We start from the raw sequence: 17968 nt of genomic DNA, 5'->3' as shown, positions 1-17968 counted from the left end.
GGTCATGTCATTGTCTAAATGACAGGTGACAGAGATCATTGGTGACTGGTTGTTGTTCAGACTTGCGCGAGCAATACTGCTGTTTCCCCCAGGGGCCTGGAATAGAGTGCTGCTCTGTTTGATATATATCCTTGATCGAGAGTTGGGTATAAACTGCATCATGTTAACCTTTGTAGATGATACGAGACTAGAAAATGTGTTCTGCAATAGTACTAGACTTCAGGAGGGAACAGACTGACTGGTGAATATTAAAAATTATAAAATTGGAGCAGGATTAGGCCGTTCGGTCCTTCGAGCCTGCTCCACTATTCACGAAGATCGTCGCTGATCAACGGTAAAAATTGTCAATCATTTAAAACCTTCGAACTGATATTCATTGCCGCAAATAAATTTAAGTTCTTACACTGTTAACTGATATATATTTTACATTAAATGATTGCAATATCAGTGCCGCCTAAAACAGGTCGTAAGTCACCAGCAGAATGGATTGGGTCTTGATTCTCATGAAATGTATTCAGGCTAGAGATCCAGAGAACTTCGGAGAAGTCTCTGACCTGATCCTATACTTCCCGGGTGGCGTTTCAGTCCAAATTCAATCCCTTCGCTTACAACAATATCTTAACTCTGACTGAGAAGAGCAAATAGATGTCAGATTAAATTTAACATGTAAAATTGTGAAGAGTGGTATTTTGGCAGGAAAACAAGCACATAAGAAATAGTTGCTGTTGTCGGCAACCTGGCTCCTCGAGCCTGCTCCAACATTCAAAAAGATCGTGGCTGATCTGATCATCGAATCAGGTCTACTTCCATGCCCGCTCCCCATTACGCTTTATTGCCTTATCGCTCAAAAACATGTCAATCTCTGCTTAAATTTATTCAATGATCCACCCACCGCAGCTCTCTGGGGCATAGAATTCCTCCGATTTAAAGCTTCCTGAGAGAACAACTTCCTCATTTTTAAATGGGCGGCCCATTTTTCTGAGATTCTTGGCTAGATTTTCTGCTTTTGATGAGATGACCCAAAAATGGCCATTACTTCTGGCGTGGATGGTAACAATGGGTTTTCAGATCGCCGGCTTGTCGTGCATTTTCAAAGCCGCAATTCTGCAGTTTTAAAATTGGGCGTTACCGCGAGCGATATTAATATATCCTTACTTTGCTGTAGTCTCTCAATAAAATCGTCCCAATCACACAACACACATCTCGTCTCTGCATCTCCTGACCATGCTGGCGTGGTTTAAATCCCAGTTTCTCGTCACCAATAATACGTCCATACTAAAGAATATAAATGCACACGAGGCTCATACTTAAGAGAAGGTTACCAATAAATGTTATTAGCCAGCACTGAAATGATGAAATGGGTAGAGCTTCCCCTTTTTACCTGAAAGTGCAGGTTACGAGTGCCTCCCACAAGTTCCCCACCTCGTGATCGAAGCAACTTGGGTCAGCTTGTACATTGGTTACAATGATAGTTAAATACATGATATCACCTCCCCCCCAACCCAAAGTCTGATTGCGATCACAGGTGAGTCTCTCTGGTGATTTACGCGTCCTTGTAGAGCGCCTGAGTTGCGGCACAGGTTGTTGGGCGCTGGCCTGAGTGTCGGCTGTTGCGGTGCCTCAGGCCTGTCCAGTTTGCCCACAATGACTGGGCTCTCCTCCACTTGGTTCTAGTGTTCGGTCACCTGTGGTGGAGTGAACTCTACATCATGTTCTGCCTCTGCTTCTTGAACGGGGTTGGTGAAACTCCTTTTTGTTTGATCCACGTGTTGGTCGTAGATATGTCCATTGGTAAGTTTTACTACCAGAATCATCTTCCCCTCTTTGGCAAACACAGTGCCTGCAAGCTATTTAGGCCCTGCAGCGTAGTTGAAGTCAAAGACAGGGTCATTGACATCAATACATCGCGCCTTCGCATTCCTGTTGGGGTCGTCACATTGTGACATGCGCCTGTTCTCAAAAATGTATTTCATGGTAGGGTGTATAAAGGATAACCTGGTTTTGAGCCTCCTTTTCATTACCAGCTATGAGGGTGGGATCCCTGTGAGCGAGTGTGGTCGGTATCTATTGGCCAACAGGAGGCGACATCAGCGGCTTTGTAGGAAACCCCCTTTGATTCAGAGCATCCACTATTTGATTATCTGCACTGCTCGTTCCGCCTGGTCGATTCAGGCCGACTTGAACGGTGCCGCTCTGACATATTTGGTACCATTACCTGCCATGAAGTCCTCGAATTTAGTACTTGTAAAGCATGGGCCATTCTCGCTGAACAAGACGTCTGGTAGACCATGGGCGGCGAACATTGCCCGTAGATTTTCTACTGTGCAAAGGATGTGCTTGAATTGACAATGTTTCACTCGATCCATTTGCAATACGCATCTACTACAAACAATAGAATTTTCCCAAGAAAGGACCTGTGTCGTACACATGGATGCGTGACCAAGGCTTGGCAGGCCTGGACCAGGGGCTATCGGGGACTTCCATGGTCGCATTGCCCAGCTGGGCACGTGCTGCACCTACGAACACAATGTTCCAGGTCTGCATCTATCCCTGGCCTCCAAACGTGTGACTGGGCAATTGCTTTCACCTTGACAATGCCCGAGTGCTCATTGTGATATTCTCTGATGAACATCTCTCTGCCCATCTGGGGCATGAGTACTCGGTGTCCCCATAGTAGGCAATCGTCCTGAATCGAGAGTTCATCCTTGCGCCTGTGACATGGTTTGAATTCCTCAGAGCATGCCCCGTACGTGGCTGCCCAGTCCTCATTCAGGACAAGTTTCTTAACTAAAGAGAGTAGCGGGTCTGTATAAGTGCAGACCTTACTTTGACGGGCTGTCACGGGTGAGCCTTCGCTTTCAAAAGCTTCAGCAGCCATGACCAACTCAGCAGCATGCCCGGTTGCCCCATCGGATGTGGCTCGTGGTCGCTTGCTGAGTGCATCGGCGCAGTTTTCAGTGCCAAGTCTGTGCCGAATTGTAATGTCATAGGCGGCTAACGTGAGTGCCCACTGCTTTATGCGGGCTGATGCATTTGCATTTATGGCCTTGTTGTCGGCCAAAAGGGACTGCAGGGGTTTGTGATCTGTCCCCAGCTCAAATTTCCTGCCAAACAGGTACTGGTGCATATTTCTACAGCTTGCACGGGCTTCCTTTTATCCCATCGCATAGCCCTGTTCTGCCTGGGACAGACTTCTGGAGGAATAAGCTACCGGAAATAACTGAATATTGGCATTAACTGGCTGCAACACACACCCGACCCCATAGGACCACGCGTCTCACGTTAAAACGAGTTTATTACATGAGTCATACAGCGTTAACAGATTGTTGGAACATAACAAATGTTGTGCTCTAGCAAAAGCCCTTTCCTGGCTGTCCATACGAGACCCAATCGTGAACTTGGCGTAGGAGCATGTGTAGCGGCTCTAAGAGCGTGCTCAATTTGGCATGAAAGTTACCAAATTCATTCAGTAGCCCCAGGAACGAACGCAGCTCCGCCATGTTACGGGGTCTGGGAGCACTCCTGATCGCTTGCGTTTTGGATGCAGTAGGTGTGATCCCGTCTGCTGCTCCCCTCATCCCCAGGAATTCTACCACTGGAGTTTGGAAGACGCACTTCACGTTTTTCAGTCGCAGACCTAATCTGTCCAATCTGCGTAGCACCTCCTCTATGTTGCGGTGCTGTTCTTCAGCATCACATCAAGTGATGAGGATGTCGTCCTGAAAAATCACTGTCCTTGGAATCGCCTTGAGCATGCTTTCCATATTTCATTGAAAGGTATCGGCGGCCGAGCGAATGCCAAACGGACATCTGTTATATTCAAACAACCCCTTTATTTGTCGTGATGGTGATCAGCTTCTTAGACTCACTTGCCAGCTCCTGGGTCAGGTCCAATTTTGAAAAAAGTCTACCACCGGATAGCGTCGCGAAGAGGTCCTCTGCAATCAGTCGCGGGTACTGGTCTTGGAGTGACACCCGATTAATGGTGGCCACATAATCACCATATATCCTGACCGACCAATTTATCAATGATCTAAAGTGGAATATAGGGGTTATGATTAAGAAGTTTTCAGGTGATCGTAAAATAGGCACTGTGTATGATAATGAAGAAGAAAGTTGGAGAACGCAGGAGGATATCAATCAACTTCAAGGTGAGCAGAACAGTGGCAAATGGAACGTAATCCAGAGACGTGTGAGATCGTGCATTTGTGGATGGCTTACAATGAAAGGGAATACACATCAACTGGTAGGACATTGCGAAGTGTAGAGGAACAAAGGGTACTGGGATTGCATGTCGACATATCCCTGAAGGTAACTGGCTCGTTGGATAAGTTGGGTAAGAAGGCATATGGAATCGTTGCATTTATTGGCAGAGGCAGGAAAAGAAGAGCAATGGGTTATGCTTGAAATATATACAATTCTGTTTAGGCCAAAGCTGGAGTGCTGCTTGCAGTTCTGGTCACCGCATTTAAGAAAGGATGTGATTGTGCTGGTGAGGGTGCAGAGGAGATTGACGTTGTTGTTGCCGGGAGTGCAGCAACTTTGCTACGAGGACAGATTGGATAGGCTGGGGTTGTTTTACTTGGAACAGAAGAGGCTGATGGGCGGCAGCATTAAGGTTTATCAAATTAGCAGCGGACGAGATATTGTTGATTAAAAGAGCCTATTTCCCATAGTAGAGGGGTCAGCAACCAGGGGGCATAAATTAAAAGTAATTAGTGTAAGGGTTAAAGAGGATTTGAAGGGAACATTCTTCATCCAGTTGTTTTGGGGGTCTGGAAGTCACTGCTTGAAAGTGTGGTGCAGGCAGAAACCCTCATCACAGTTAAAAATTACTTGGATGTGAACTTGAAATGCAGTTATTGCAGGGATACACTCCTAAAACTGGACATTTGTTGGCTGGTGCGGATACGATGGGCCGAAAAGGACTCCTTCCATGTTGTAAACTTCTATGATTATATAAGATCGGTTAGAATTACTTTCATGATGCAAAAAGAGGCGTTCGGCTAATTAATGGTGTTTCCAGTAAAACAATGTTCGTGCAAGCTGGGGCTCGACCTCAGGAACCTGAGATAAAGAGTGTTATGAGGCTGTTGTTCCGTGTAAGGGGAGCTTTGTCTCGAACCTTGACATTCTGCAGCCCAGTGAAGGGCGGTAAACCGCTGTTTGGGGCTGGATTCGCCGCTTTCTGCTGGCAGCGTCTGATTGGAGATTGCGGGAATGTTGGGGATTGTCACGCCCTCACTCACTCTGGATCTGGGGAAGAGCGATTAGTCGATGGGTTTGTTTGTGGCTTTGATTTTCTGTTGTGAAGCGAGCCGGCGCGGCAGGATCCTTTAATAATCCTCACAGCTGAACTGAATGCCTGGAATGTACAGATTTGAGATAAGATTTCTCCACCGTCAGGGCTGGAAACAGGAGGGAGTGAGAGACACTCTCTAGAGTTTGAGTGCGTAAAGAATTGTACAGAGAAATTAGAAAATGCAACAGCGTCGTGAGACACAGCAGTCTGTTAATATTGAAAAACTATGATGAGTTATTAAAATTTTTCAAATCATTTATTGAACACGTTTGCAAAATGTTTCCGGCCGGTTTCGAACGAGGGACTTTTCCCGTGATAGCCGAATGTGATAACCACTACTACGGAAACTGTGTGGCAGACTTAGCGTTGGGAACATAACCAGAGCTTTAACCTCAACAGCTGGACTGCATTTCAGGAGAATGTGTTACGGGAATAGAATGACGGTGCTATATTTAGCAAGGTTTTGAGAGTGACAGGAATTGATCCCGCGTTTGTCTGTCTTTATACATAAGAACAGGAGTGGCCATTCCTCAGAAAGTGATTAGAATGTTGAATACACTGCTTTCAAAGGCGTTGGAGTCAGACTCAATCTTATCTTTCAAAATGGAGTTGGATAAGTATCCGAAGGAATAAAATTGCACAGCTGTGGGTAAATGACGGGGGTGTGGGACTAGGTGAGAGTTGGCATGGGCTCGACGGGCCGAATGTGCTTCTTCCGTACTGTAACCATTCCCTTATTCTTGATTATATAAGCTAGTGGCACATTTAATTGTGTGCATGGATTGAGTCGGCACAACTAGGGGCATCTGATTCAGAAGATTCCGGTGCGCGAAATTTAGTGTTTAATGTCGTTAAATGCAACATAGTTGTTTTATGAAGTTTCGTTCAGAGAAATGTTTGGGAAAGGAATTTTTTGCTAAAAGGGTCTCAGCATTTAATCTTCTTTCTCGTTGTAGGGGTCACATTTCTTTTCGATGTTATTCTTCCAGAATGTATATTTCCTTTGCTGTTTCACAATAACCTGTCGCTTGCTTTACAGTTTATCTCACTATTTACCCACTCTCATGTACATGTTACCAGCAACGAACATTTTGAAGCAGACCACTAAACCACAGTGTCTAAAATGGTTTATGGTTTAAGAGGTAAATTGCGGAGCACAGAAAAATTATTCAATTAAGGACTCTCCTTCAGTTAACATTTCTTTGGTTGTGCAAATGAAGATCATCAGTTGATTAATGATGTTTTCCTGTGAAAGCAGGAAACATTTAATGATTATACATTTTCTGCATTTCGAAAGACACTGGTTAATCAGGACAGTCAGCACGATTTGTTAAGGCAGGGTCGCGTTTGACTAAATTGATTGCATTTTTGTAGGAATTCACCAGGTGAATCGATGAAGTACTGCATATGATGTAGTGTACATGTATTTTATTAATGCTTTCGCTAAGATCCCACATGGCAGACTGGTCTTTAAAGTAAAAGCCCATGGGATCAAGGGCGAAGTGGCAAATTGGATCCAAATTTGGCTCAGACCCAGGAAGCAAAGGGTCTTGTTTGATGGCTGTGTTTGTGACTGGAAGGATGTTTCCAGTGTGGGTCCGCAGTTTTCAGTGCTAGGTCGATTGCTTTTCATGGTATTTATCAATGTTCTAAACTTGAATATAGGGGAAATGATTAAGAGGTTTTTAGTTGATAGTAAAATAGGCAGTGTGGTTGATAATGAAGAAGAAATCTCGAGACTGCAGGAAGATATCAATCAACTGGTAAGGTGGGCAGAACAGTGGCAAATGGAATTTAATCCAGAGACGTTTGAGATAGTGCATTTGTGGAGGGCTAACAAGGAAAGGGATTACACATTAATTGGAAGGACATTGAGAAATATGGAAGAACTAAGGGAACTGGGATTGCATGTCCACAGGTCCCAGAGGTAGCTGGCCAGTTGGATGAGTTGGTTAAGAAGGCATACGGAATGGTTGCATTTATTGGCAGAGGCAAGTTACAGAACAGCAAGTTGGTTGTGCTAGGACTGTATACATTTCTGGTTAGTCCATAGCTAGAGTACTGCGTGAAGTTCTGGTCACTGCATTGAAGGAAGGGCGTCACTTCGCTGGAGAGAGTAACGAGAAGATTTACGTAGATGTTGCAGGGAGTGGAGCAACTTTGCTATGAGAACAGATTGGATTGGCTGGGTGTTGTTTTCCTTGGAAAAGAGGAGGCTGATGGGCGACAGCATTAGGGTGTGTAAAATTAGTAGTGGCCTATATATTTTTGATTAAAAGGGCCTATTTCACATAGTAGAGTGGTCAACAACCAGGGGGCATAAATTAAAAATATTCAGTATAAGGGTTAAAATGAAATTGAAGGGAAGATTCTTCATCCAGATGCTTTTTCGGGGTCTGGAACTCACTGCCTGAAAATGTGGTGGAGGGAGAAACTCTCCACACAATTAAAACGTTCTTAGATGTGTACTTGAAATGCCGTAAGGTGCAGGGTTACACACCTAAAACTGGACATTTGTTGGTCGGTGCGGATACGATGTACACTTGTATGATTATATAACTATCGATTAGCATTACTTTCATGATGCAAGACGAGGCGACCGGCTAATTAATGGCGTTTCCAGTGATAAAAAGTTCATGCAAGTTGGGCCTCGAACTCAGGTACCTGGGTTTAAGAGTTTTATGAAGCTGTTGTTCGGTGTACGCGGAGTTTTGGCTCGAACCGTGGCATTTTGTAGCCCAGTGAAAGGCGGAAAACTGCTGTTGATGCTGCATTCGCCGCTTTCCGCCGCCAGCGGCTGATTGGCGAGTGCGGGACCGGAATCTTGGGGCTTGTCCCGCCCTCACTCACTCTGAAGCAGGGGAAGAGCGATTAGTGGATGGGTTTCTTTGTGTATTTGATTTTCTGTTGTGAAGCGAGGCGGCATGGCAGGATCCTTTAATAATCTCTCACAGCTGAACTGAAGGCACGGAATGTGCAGCTATGAGATGGGGTTTTTCCACCGCCAGGGCTGCAAACGGGAGGGAGTGAGAAACACTGTTTGGAGCTTGAGTGTGTACATAATTGTGCAGAGAAATCAACAAATGCAACAGCGTCGTGAGACACTGCACTCTGTTAATATTGAACCACGAATATGAATTATTTAATTTATTCTAATCATTAATGGAACACGTTTGCAAAATGTTCCTGCTCTGTTTCGAACCGGGGTGCTTTCGCTTGTCAGGCGAATGTGATGATCATTGCACTATGGAAACGCTGTGGTAGCATCAGTATTGGGAACATTACCAGAGCTTGAAGCTCAACAGCTGGCCGACACTTCAGGAGCGAGCTTTATGAGAATAGAATGACGGTACGAAAGTTAGCAAGATTTTGAGAGTGGCAGGAATTGATCCCGTGTTTCTCTGTCTTTATACATAGGAACAGGAGTGGCCATTCCTCAGCAAGGGGTTAGAATATGGAATACATTGCTTAAAAGGGCGTTGGAGGCCAACTCAATCTTATCTTTCAAAAGAGAGTTGGATAAGTATCCGAAGGTAAAAATTGCACAGTTGCGGGTAACTGCCGGGGGAGTTGGACTAGTTGAGAGTTGGCATGCGCTCGACGGGCCGAATGTGGTTCTTCCGTGCTGTAACCATTCCCTTATTCTGTGATCCTATAAGTTAGTGGCGCATTTAATAGTGTGCATGGAAGCAGAATATTGAAAAGCGACATGGATTGAGTCGGCAGAGCTAGAGGCAACTGATTCAGAAGATTCGGTGCGCGAAAATTCGGTTTTAATGACTTTAAAAGCATCATTTTTTTTTTGTGAAGCTTCGATTAGAGAAATGTTCTGGAAAGGAATTTTTTGCTGCTAGGGACTCAGCATTTAATCTTCCTTCTGGATGTTGGCGTCATATTTCTTCTCGATGTTATTCTTCCAGAATGTATATTTTCTTTGCTGTTTCACAATAACCAGTCCCTTGCTCGACAGTCCATCTAACTGTATCGCCAGTCTCATGTATTGTTACCAGCAATGAACATTTTGAAGCAGGCCACGAAGGCACAGTGTCTAAAATGGTTTAAGAGATAAATTGCAGTGCACAGACAAATTATTTTATTGAGGACTCTCCTTCGGTTAACATTTCTTTAGTCGTGCAAATGAAGATCATCAGTTAATTAATGATGTTATCCCGTGAAAGCAGGATAACAGTTAACGATGATACATTCTCTACATTTCGAAAGGCACTGGTTAATCAGGACAGTCCGCACATGAGGAATGGTCGCGTTTGACTAATTTGAATGCACTTTTGGAGGAAGTCACCAGGAGGGTCAATCAGTAGTGCGTACGATGTAGTGTATATGGATTTTATTAATGCTTTCGCTAATGTCCCACATGGCAGACTGGTGATGAAAGTAAAAGCCCATGGGATCAAGGGCGAAGTGGCAAATTGGATCCAAAATAGGTTCAGATACAGCAAGCAAAGGGTAATGTTTGATGGGTGTTTTTGTGACTGGAAGGATGTTTCCAGTGTGGTTCCGCAGTTTTCAGTGCTAGGTCCATTGCTCTTTGTGGTATTTATCAATGATCTAAACTTGAATATCGGGATTATGATTAAGATGTCTTCAGGTGATAGTAAAATAGGCAGTGTGGGTGATAGTGAAGAAGAAAGCTGGAGCCTGCAGGAAAATATCAATCAACTAGAAAGGTGGGCAGAACAGTGGCAAATGGAATTTAATCCAGAGACGTGTGAGATTGTGCATTTGTGGAGGGCTAACAATGAAAAGGAATACAAATCGACTGTAGGATATTGAGAAGTGTAGAGGAGCAAAGGGAACTATCAATGCATGTCCACAGATCTTTGAATGTAGCTGGCTAATTGGATAAGTTGATTAAGAAGGCAGATCGAATGCTTGCATTTATTGGTAGAGGCATGGAATGGAAGAGCAAGTGGGTTATGTCTGAAATGTGCAAGATTCTGGTTAGCCTACACCTGGAGTACTGCGTGCAGTTCTGGTCACCGTATTGAATGAAGGACGTGATTGCGCTGAAGAGGGTACGGAGGAGATTTATGTAGGATGTTGCCGGAAGTGGAGAAACTTTGCTGTGAGGACAGATTGGATAGGGTGGGTTGGTTTCCTTGGAACAGAGGAGGCTGATGAGCGATAGCATTGAGGTGCACACAATTAGGAGGGGCCTAAATATTGTTGATTAAAAGGGCCGTAGTTGAGTGGTCAACAACCAGGGGGCATAAATTAAAAGTAATTAGCATAAGGGTTAAAGGGGATTTGAAGATGTTTGTCGGGGTCTGGAACTCACTTCCTGAAAGTGTGGTGGCGGGAGAAAACTTCACCACATTTATAAAGTACTTGGATGTGCACTTGAAATGCCATAAGGTGCCGGTGCAGATATGATGGGTCGAAAAGGATTCCTTCCAAGTTGTAAAGTTCTATGATTATATAATATCGGTGTGCATTACTTTCATGATGCAAAGCGAGGCGATCGACGAATAAATGGTGTTTCCAATGAAAACATGTTCGCGTCAGCAGGGCTCGAACTCAGGAACCTGAGATTAAGAGGCTTGTGAGGCTGCTGTTCGGTGAACGGTGAGATTTGGATCGAACCGTGGCATGTTTTCGCCCAGTGATGGGCGGTAAACCAGTGTTGATGCTGCATTCGATGCTTTCCGCCGGCAGCAACTGATTGGAGATGATTGGGACCAGAATGTTGGGGCTTGTCCCGCCCTCACTCAATCTGGAGATGGGGAAGAGCGATTCGTCGATGGGTTTGTTTGTGGCTTTGATCTTCCATGCGGCGCGGCAGGATCCTTTAATAATCTCTCACAGCTGAACTGAAGGCACGGAATGTGCAGCTTTGAAATGGGGTTTCTCCACCGTCAGGGCTGGAAACGTGACAGAGTGAGAAACACTGTGTAGATTTTCAGTGAGTACAGAATTGTACAGAGAAATCAATAAATGCAACAGCGTCATGAGACACTGCACTCTGTTCACCACGAATATGAATTATTCAATTGTACTAATCATTAATTGAACACGTTTGCAAAGTATTTCCGCCCAGTTTCGTAACCGGGATATTTCACGTGTTCGGCGAAAGTGATAACCACTACACTACAGAAGCGCTGTAGCAAAAGTGGTCATGGGAACATAACCAGAGCTTTAACCTCAACAGCTGGACTACACTCCAGGAGCTTGCTTTCCGAGAATAGAATGAAGGTTCTTTATTTAACAAGGTTGTGAGTGTGGCAGCAATTGATCCCGTGTTTCTCACACTTTATAGATAGGAACTGAAGCTAGCCATTTCGCAGCAAGCAGTTAGAATCTGAAATACAATGCTTTAAAGGGCGGTGGAGGAAGATTTAATCTTATCTTTCAAAAGGCAGTTGATAAGGATTTGAAGGGGAAAAAATCCACAGCTGCGGGTAAATGACGGGGGAGTGGGACTAGTTGAGAGTTGGCATGGGCTCGATGGGCCGAATGGCCTTCTTCCATGCTGTAACCATTCCCTTATTCTGTTATTATATAAGTTAGTGGCACATTTAATAGTGTGCATGGAAGCACAATATTGCAAAGGGACATGGATTGAGTTGGCATAACGAGAGGCATCTGATTCAGAAGATTCGGCTGCGTGAAAATTCGGGTTTAATGACTTTGAAAAAAATATTTTTCTTTTGTGATGTTTCGGTCAGAGAAATGTTTGTGAAATGAATTTTTGCCAGAAAGCGACTCAGCTTTTCATCTTCTTTCTTGCTTTCGGGGTCACATATTTTTTTCAAGTTATTTTGTTCCTAACACAGATAAGACTGCATAAAGGGAGGTTCAACTAAATTGATTTCGGTCTTCATTAAGACACTCCAGAGTGAGGAACAGGCCTTAGGGGCCTGATTATATACAGTGCTCCCAAGGCATGCTGGGATCCTTTGGGTCTTCAGGGGATGCACTCCCTGGTGGCGGAACATGGAAGTGCATGCTTTATAGATACAAAGCATCGCTTCCTCCAAAGTCAAAGGCAAAACTATTTAGAAGGTGAGGCGGTCGGGAGCCTTTCTTTCTCTGGTTCACCGCCTCGGTACAATTGTCTGCTCTGGTGTGTTGTCTATGCCATCGCTGGGTTGGCGTGTTGTTGGCCCTGCAGGGCTGCTGGCCTAGCTCGGATGTTGGGCATGATGGGTTCGATTTCCTCGTCCGGGGTGGTGTCGTTGTTCCTTTGGGTGTGTGTTGTGGGCTCGAAAACGGTGGTGTCTGCTGTGGCTTGTTCAGGGCAGTCTGTGAACAGCAGGCTCGTTTGGTCCAGATGATTTCTGCAATTTGTCCATTGTCTCGTTTGACTATAAACTCCCTACTCCCTTCATTAACTATCACCGTGCCGGCTGTGCACTTGGGACCATGTCCATAGTTTAGCACATACACAGGGTGATTCAGATCAATTTCCGTGACACAATGGCGCGACCAACGCTTAAATTTTTTTGCTGCCGCCTGCTCTCTACCTGATCATGCAGGGGGCGTGGGGGGGGGCGGTGTGGGAGTGGGTGAACCAACGAGAGTCTTGTTTTCATTGTCCTTTTCATGAGTAGCTCAGCCGGGGGCACCCCTATGATTGAGTGTGTCTCGTGCCGTAGCTGAGCAGTGCTCGGGACAGGCACGTTTGGAGTGAGGCTTCTGTGACTCGTTTAAGGTTCTGTTTGATTGTACTGACCGCTTTGTCTGCCCATTGGAGGCTGGTTTAAACGGGTCCAACGTGACATGTTTGATCCCATTTCTGATCATGAATTATTTAAATTCGGCACTGGTGAATCATGGCCCGTTGGTACTGACCAGTATGTGGCAAACATGACCTTCAGTCATTCAATGCTGGCGGTTGCGGTGCTTCCCGACATAATTTCACATTCAGGCCACACACACGGAGCACAGTGTAGGCAATGTGTGAGTGAGAGTGTTATTATTCACCCTGATCTCAGAGCCAACACAGGGAGCTCCGTGTAGACAGTTTGTGAGAGAGTGTGTTAATATTCACCCTGATCACATGCCTCACACAGGGAGCCCGGTGTAGACAGTGTGTGAGTGAGTGTGTTAATATTCACCCTGATCACAGGCCTCAAACAGGGAGATCCAGTTTTGTCACGGTGTGAGTGAGTGTGTTAATATTCACCATGATCACAGGCCGCACACAGGGAGCCCAGTGTAGAAAGCGTGCGAGTGAGTGTGTTAATATTCACCCTGATCACAGGCCACATTCGTGGAGCCCAGAACGACCGTGTGTGAGTGAGTGTGTTAATATTCACCCTGATCACAGGCCTCATTTAAGGAGCCCTGTGCAGATCGTGTGTGAGTGAGAATTTTAATATTCACCCTGATCACATTCCTCATACAGGCAGCCCTGTGTAGAGATTTTGTAAATGAGTGGGTTAATATTCATTCTGATCACAGGCCTTCTGTTGCCACGCTCTAAAACTCCCTGCATAAAACTCTCCATCTCTGCACTTCTCCATCATCCTTCAAGATGCTCCTTAAAATGTACCTCTTTAATGACGCTTTCAGTCACCTGCCCTAATTTTTCCTGATATGTCTCGGTTTCAAATGTCCTGTCTCATAACACTTCTGTGAAGCGCCTTGGGATGATTCACTCTGATAAAGTCGCTAAAAAATTACAAGTTATTGTTGTTTTGAAATCTGACCTTCTTGAAATGAACCCTGGAGCTTTATTTGATATTTATTTTGGCCTCATTAACCTGCGTCGCTGCTTTTAGTGAAAGTGTATCTATAACTCTCTGCTCCTCTACCCCTTTCGCTAATTAATCGCCTGACACACAATTGTTCATGGAAGAATTTGTCCCAACTGGCCATCTCATGAGTCAACTGTGCAAGTGAAATGTGTTCTGGGTAAATGCGTGCCTGGCAAAGTGTACGTTTATATGAGTGTGAATGTATGGAAGAGTGTGTGAGTGTGATTCTGCGTAAATGTTTGTGAGTGTGTTATTGTGTATGAGTGTTTGAGTGTGTGCCTGGGTAATTGTGTGTGTGTGTGTGTGCAAGTATGTGAGTGTGTAATTATGTGTCTGCTTAAGCGAGTGTGAGTGTGAGTGTATTATTGTATATGAATGTATGAGTGTATGACTGAATTAGTGTGCGTGTGGGTAAGGATGTATGAGTATGATTGTGTTATTTTGTGTGATTTTCTGTCTGGGTACGTGCGTGTGCATTTTGTGTGAATGTGTATGTGTGTGTCTGGGTAAGTGAGTGTGAGTGTCTTATAATGATTGAGTGTATGTGCATGTGTCTGGGTAAGTGTGTGTGTGGGTAATTGCTGGCTGGTGTACAACAGTCATCACCCGTTAAAAAAATCCACGCATAGGCATCTTCCACCCTTGAAGATGTTGTTCGGACCTGGAATTTTAGGTACTTCACTGAAACACCTGTGAACATTTTGATGTGGAAGCAAGTCATCCTCAATTCGAGTGATTGCCTATGATGAATGGAGTGTGTGTGTAAGTGTGTGCGTGTGTGTGTGTAAATATGAGAGTGTTTAAGTGTGTGTCTGAGTAAGTGTGTGTGAATGTGAGTGCATTATTGTGTGTGAGTGTGTGCCTGGGTAAGTGTGTGTGTGAGCAATTGTGTGTGAGTGTGTAAGTCTGGGAGGGTGTAAGTGTGTGAATGTGTGTCTGTATAAGTGTGTGAGTCTGTGAGTGTGTATGTCTATGAGTGTGAGTGTGCGAGTGTGTAAGTGCGTGTCTAGGGAAGTATGTGAATGCTTACAACTGTGAGTGTGTGAGTGTATGAGTGTGTAAGCATGTGAGCGTGTAAACGCGTGCCTGGCTAAGTCTTTGTTTGTGTAAATTAGTTAATATGCGAGTGTGTGTCTGGGTAAGAGTGTGAGTGTGTCAGTCTGTTAGTGTAAGTGCGTGAGTGTGTAATTTTATGTCTGGCTAAAAGTATGAGCGTGTAAATCTCTGAATGTATTAGTGTGCAAATGTATAAGTGTACACGTGTGTGCCTGGGTAAGTGTTTGAGTATTTCAGTGTATGAGTATGTGAATCTTTAATGTGTGCGAATGTCTATGTGTGTGCATGTGTGTGCTTGAGTGTGTGTCTGGGTAAGTGTGTGAGTGTGTAATCTTTGAAAATATGCGTGTCTAAGTGCGTGAGTGTGTAAGAGCGTGAGTATATAAGTCTCTGCCTGGGTGTGTGGGTGAGTAAGTGCGTGATTTTGTGAATGTGCATGTGTGTAACTGTGTGTCTGTGTATGTGTGTGTAAGTCTGTGAGTGTGTAAGTGTGTGTAATTGTGTGTGTGTAATTGTGTGTGTGTGTGAGTGCGTGTGTGAGTGTCTGCGTGTGAATGTGTGTTTGTAATTGTGTCTTGGAAAGTGTGTGAGTGTGTATGTGTGTAAGTGTGTGTCTGGATATGTGTTTGAGTGTGTATGTCTGTGAGATTGTGTCTGTGTGTGTGTGAATGAGTGGCTGTGTTCGTGACTGTGTGTCAGTGCGTGTCTGTGTGTAACTGTGTGTGAGTGTCTGTGTGTGTGCAGGCGGGGTTCAAGGCCTCACACATATAGGCGCATGTGTCCCAGACTTGAGTGCAGAACCTTGGATTTTGGATCAGTCAGGGCAAGAAATACATGACAGAGGAAAGACGGATGGCAATTAGGGACATGCCTAAGCCCCAGAATTTCAGTGGAGGAAGGAAGGTATTAGGACTTTTTAAATATCGTCGGAATGTTATACCTCGATACACAACAATAGCAGAACCCATACAGAAATTCATAAATGGAGCGGGGGAACGCTACAGAAGATAAATTGCGGACCGGAGCAGGAAGAGGCATAAGGTGAATTAAAAGAGATCTGATGTCGTCCCCCGCCCTAGATTTGCCAGATCCCAATTAACCTTTCCAACTCCATTGTGATAAGGATGATGGACATTATTCCGCCGTGGTAATATTGGATCATGGGAGCCAACAGAGGCCTTTAGCTTCCTACTCGACGAAGAAAATCCCAGTGGTTAGTGGAATGCCCCGATGTGTGTCCGCCCTGAACTGTGCGACTTGGCCGGTCAAAGAAAGCCAACAAGTAGTGATGATGGGACAGATCATTTTGCACCCACAACATACCCTGCTAAATCGGAGAGCCGAAAAGCTCAGTGGTAGGCCGTATTCATGCCCAAAGACAAGTCAGTAATACTAATAAAGCATAATAGAGTTAACCTCGCTGCCGGGAACTGACAGAAGGAGAGGAACATCGTTCTAAGGAACAAGTAGAGGAGGAAACGCACAGCGGCGTAAAGGAAGAGCCATTGGTCAATCCAGATGATACTTTCTATGTGGGTGGATCCAGAAAATACATTGCTGGAGAACCCCATACTGGGTGGGCAGTGGTAACACAGGAGCGAGAGGAAATAATGCTAGGAACGCTCGCAGGCGACAAGTCATTTCAGGTGGCAGAACTGGTATAAAGGCTCTGGAGTCAGCTAAATGGAAGCAAGTCAACAAATATACAGATAATCGATATGCTTTCGGTGTGGTTCACCACTATATGGCAGCCTGAACACGACAAGAGTATGTGGCATCTACTGGCGAGGTGGGAAAGCATGGAAAGCTCATAGAAAGTTTAGTGAAAGCAGCAAATGAACCATGGGGAGCAGCGGCAATGAAGGTAAAAGTACTCACAAAACTAACAAGTAAGGACCAAAAGCATCCGCAAGACCTACCCATCATCGGGAATAGGTTTGCAGACGTCGGAGCCAAACGAGTGGCAGGTGAGCGGAAGCCAGAGCTAGCATTTATTGCTGAAATTCTACCAATTATGACAAAAGTGCTGAGACTGATATAATTATAGCAAAGGTCCAACAGAATGTCTATCTGGAAGAAAGACGTGAATGGAGTCCATCAAAATGGTCTCATGTGAGTATGGGTTCCCCAGGAGCAAGTTGTGGCACAACAATGTTGTGGGCAGCAACTGCTAAAATAATATCACGCGATAAGACACACCGGGAGAAGCAACATACTGCAACTGATCGCGCAGTACTGGTGGTGGCCAGCAATGGGGAAGGATTTCGATAAATGTTGCCAAAGGTGCATTATTTGTGCCCAACACTACGTATTCAGGTGATGCATGGTACGAATTGGACATCAGCCAATGTCACAGGAACCTCGGGAGAATTTACAGATCGACTTAATCGGCCCCCTGCAAGAGGATAGGGGAAAAAGATTTTGCCTGGTAATGGTAGATCAATTCATACGGTGGTTGGAAGCCTTCGCTTCCAGGGACTGCTCCACTCGGACGGTAGCACAGATCCTGGCTAGCGAGATGATACCTCGCTAGGGAGTATCCCTAGAGATAGATTCAGACAATGGGACACATTTCACGGGCCATTTAATGAAAGAAACATGTGCACTGCTGGGAATCAAACAGAGGTACCACATACAATATCATCCCCAATGTTCGGGGATGGTGGAAAGAATGAATACGACCTTAAAAACGACCCTTCCCAAAGCAATCCAGGAAACAGGCATAGGATGGACTGGGCTGTTTGCGGCAATTTTAATGCGGCTCAGAGCCAACCCAGGGCGAACCACGGGACTGACACCATATGAGCTGATGACTGGATGGGATATGTGACTACCAGAGAACTTATCCGAGGAACAGGTGAAGCAGGACCAATTCAGGAAAGGTTGAGGCGGT

Source organism: Pristiophorus japonicus, chromosome 25, assembly GCF_044704955.1.
Source record: "Pristiophorus japonicus isolate sPriJap1 chromosome 25, sPriJap1.hap1, whole genome shotgun sequence".
Lineage (NCBI taxonomy): Eukaryota > Metazoa > Chordata > Chondrichthyes > Pristiophoridae > Pristiophorus > Pristiophorus japonicus.
Note: the sequence above shows the minus strand (reverse complement) of the source record.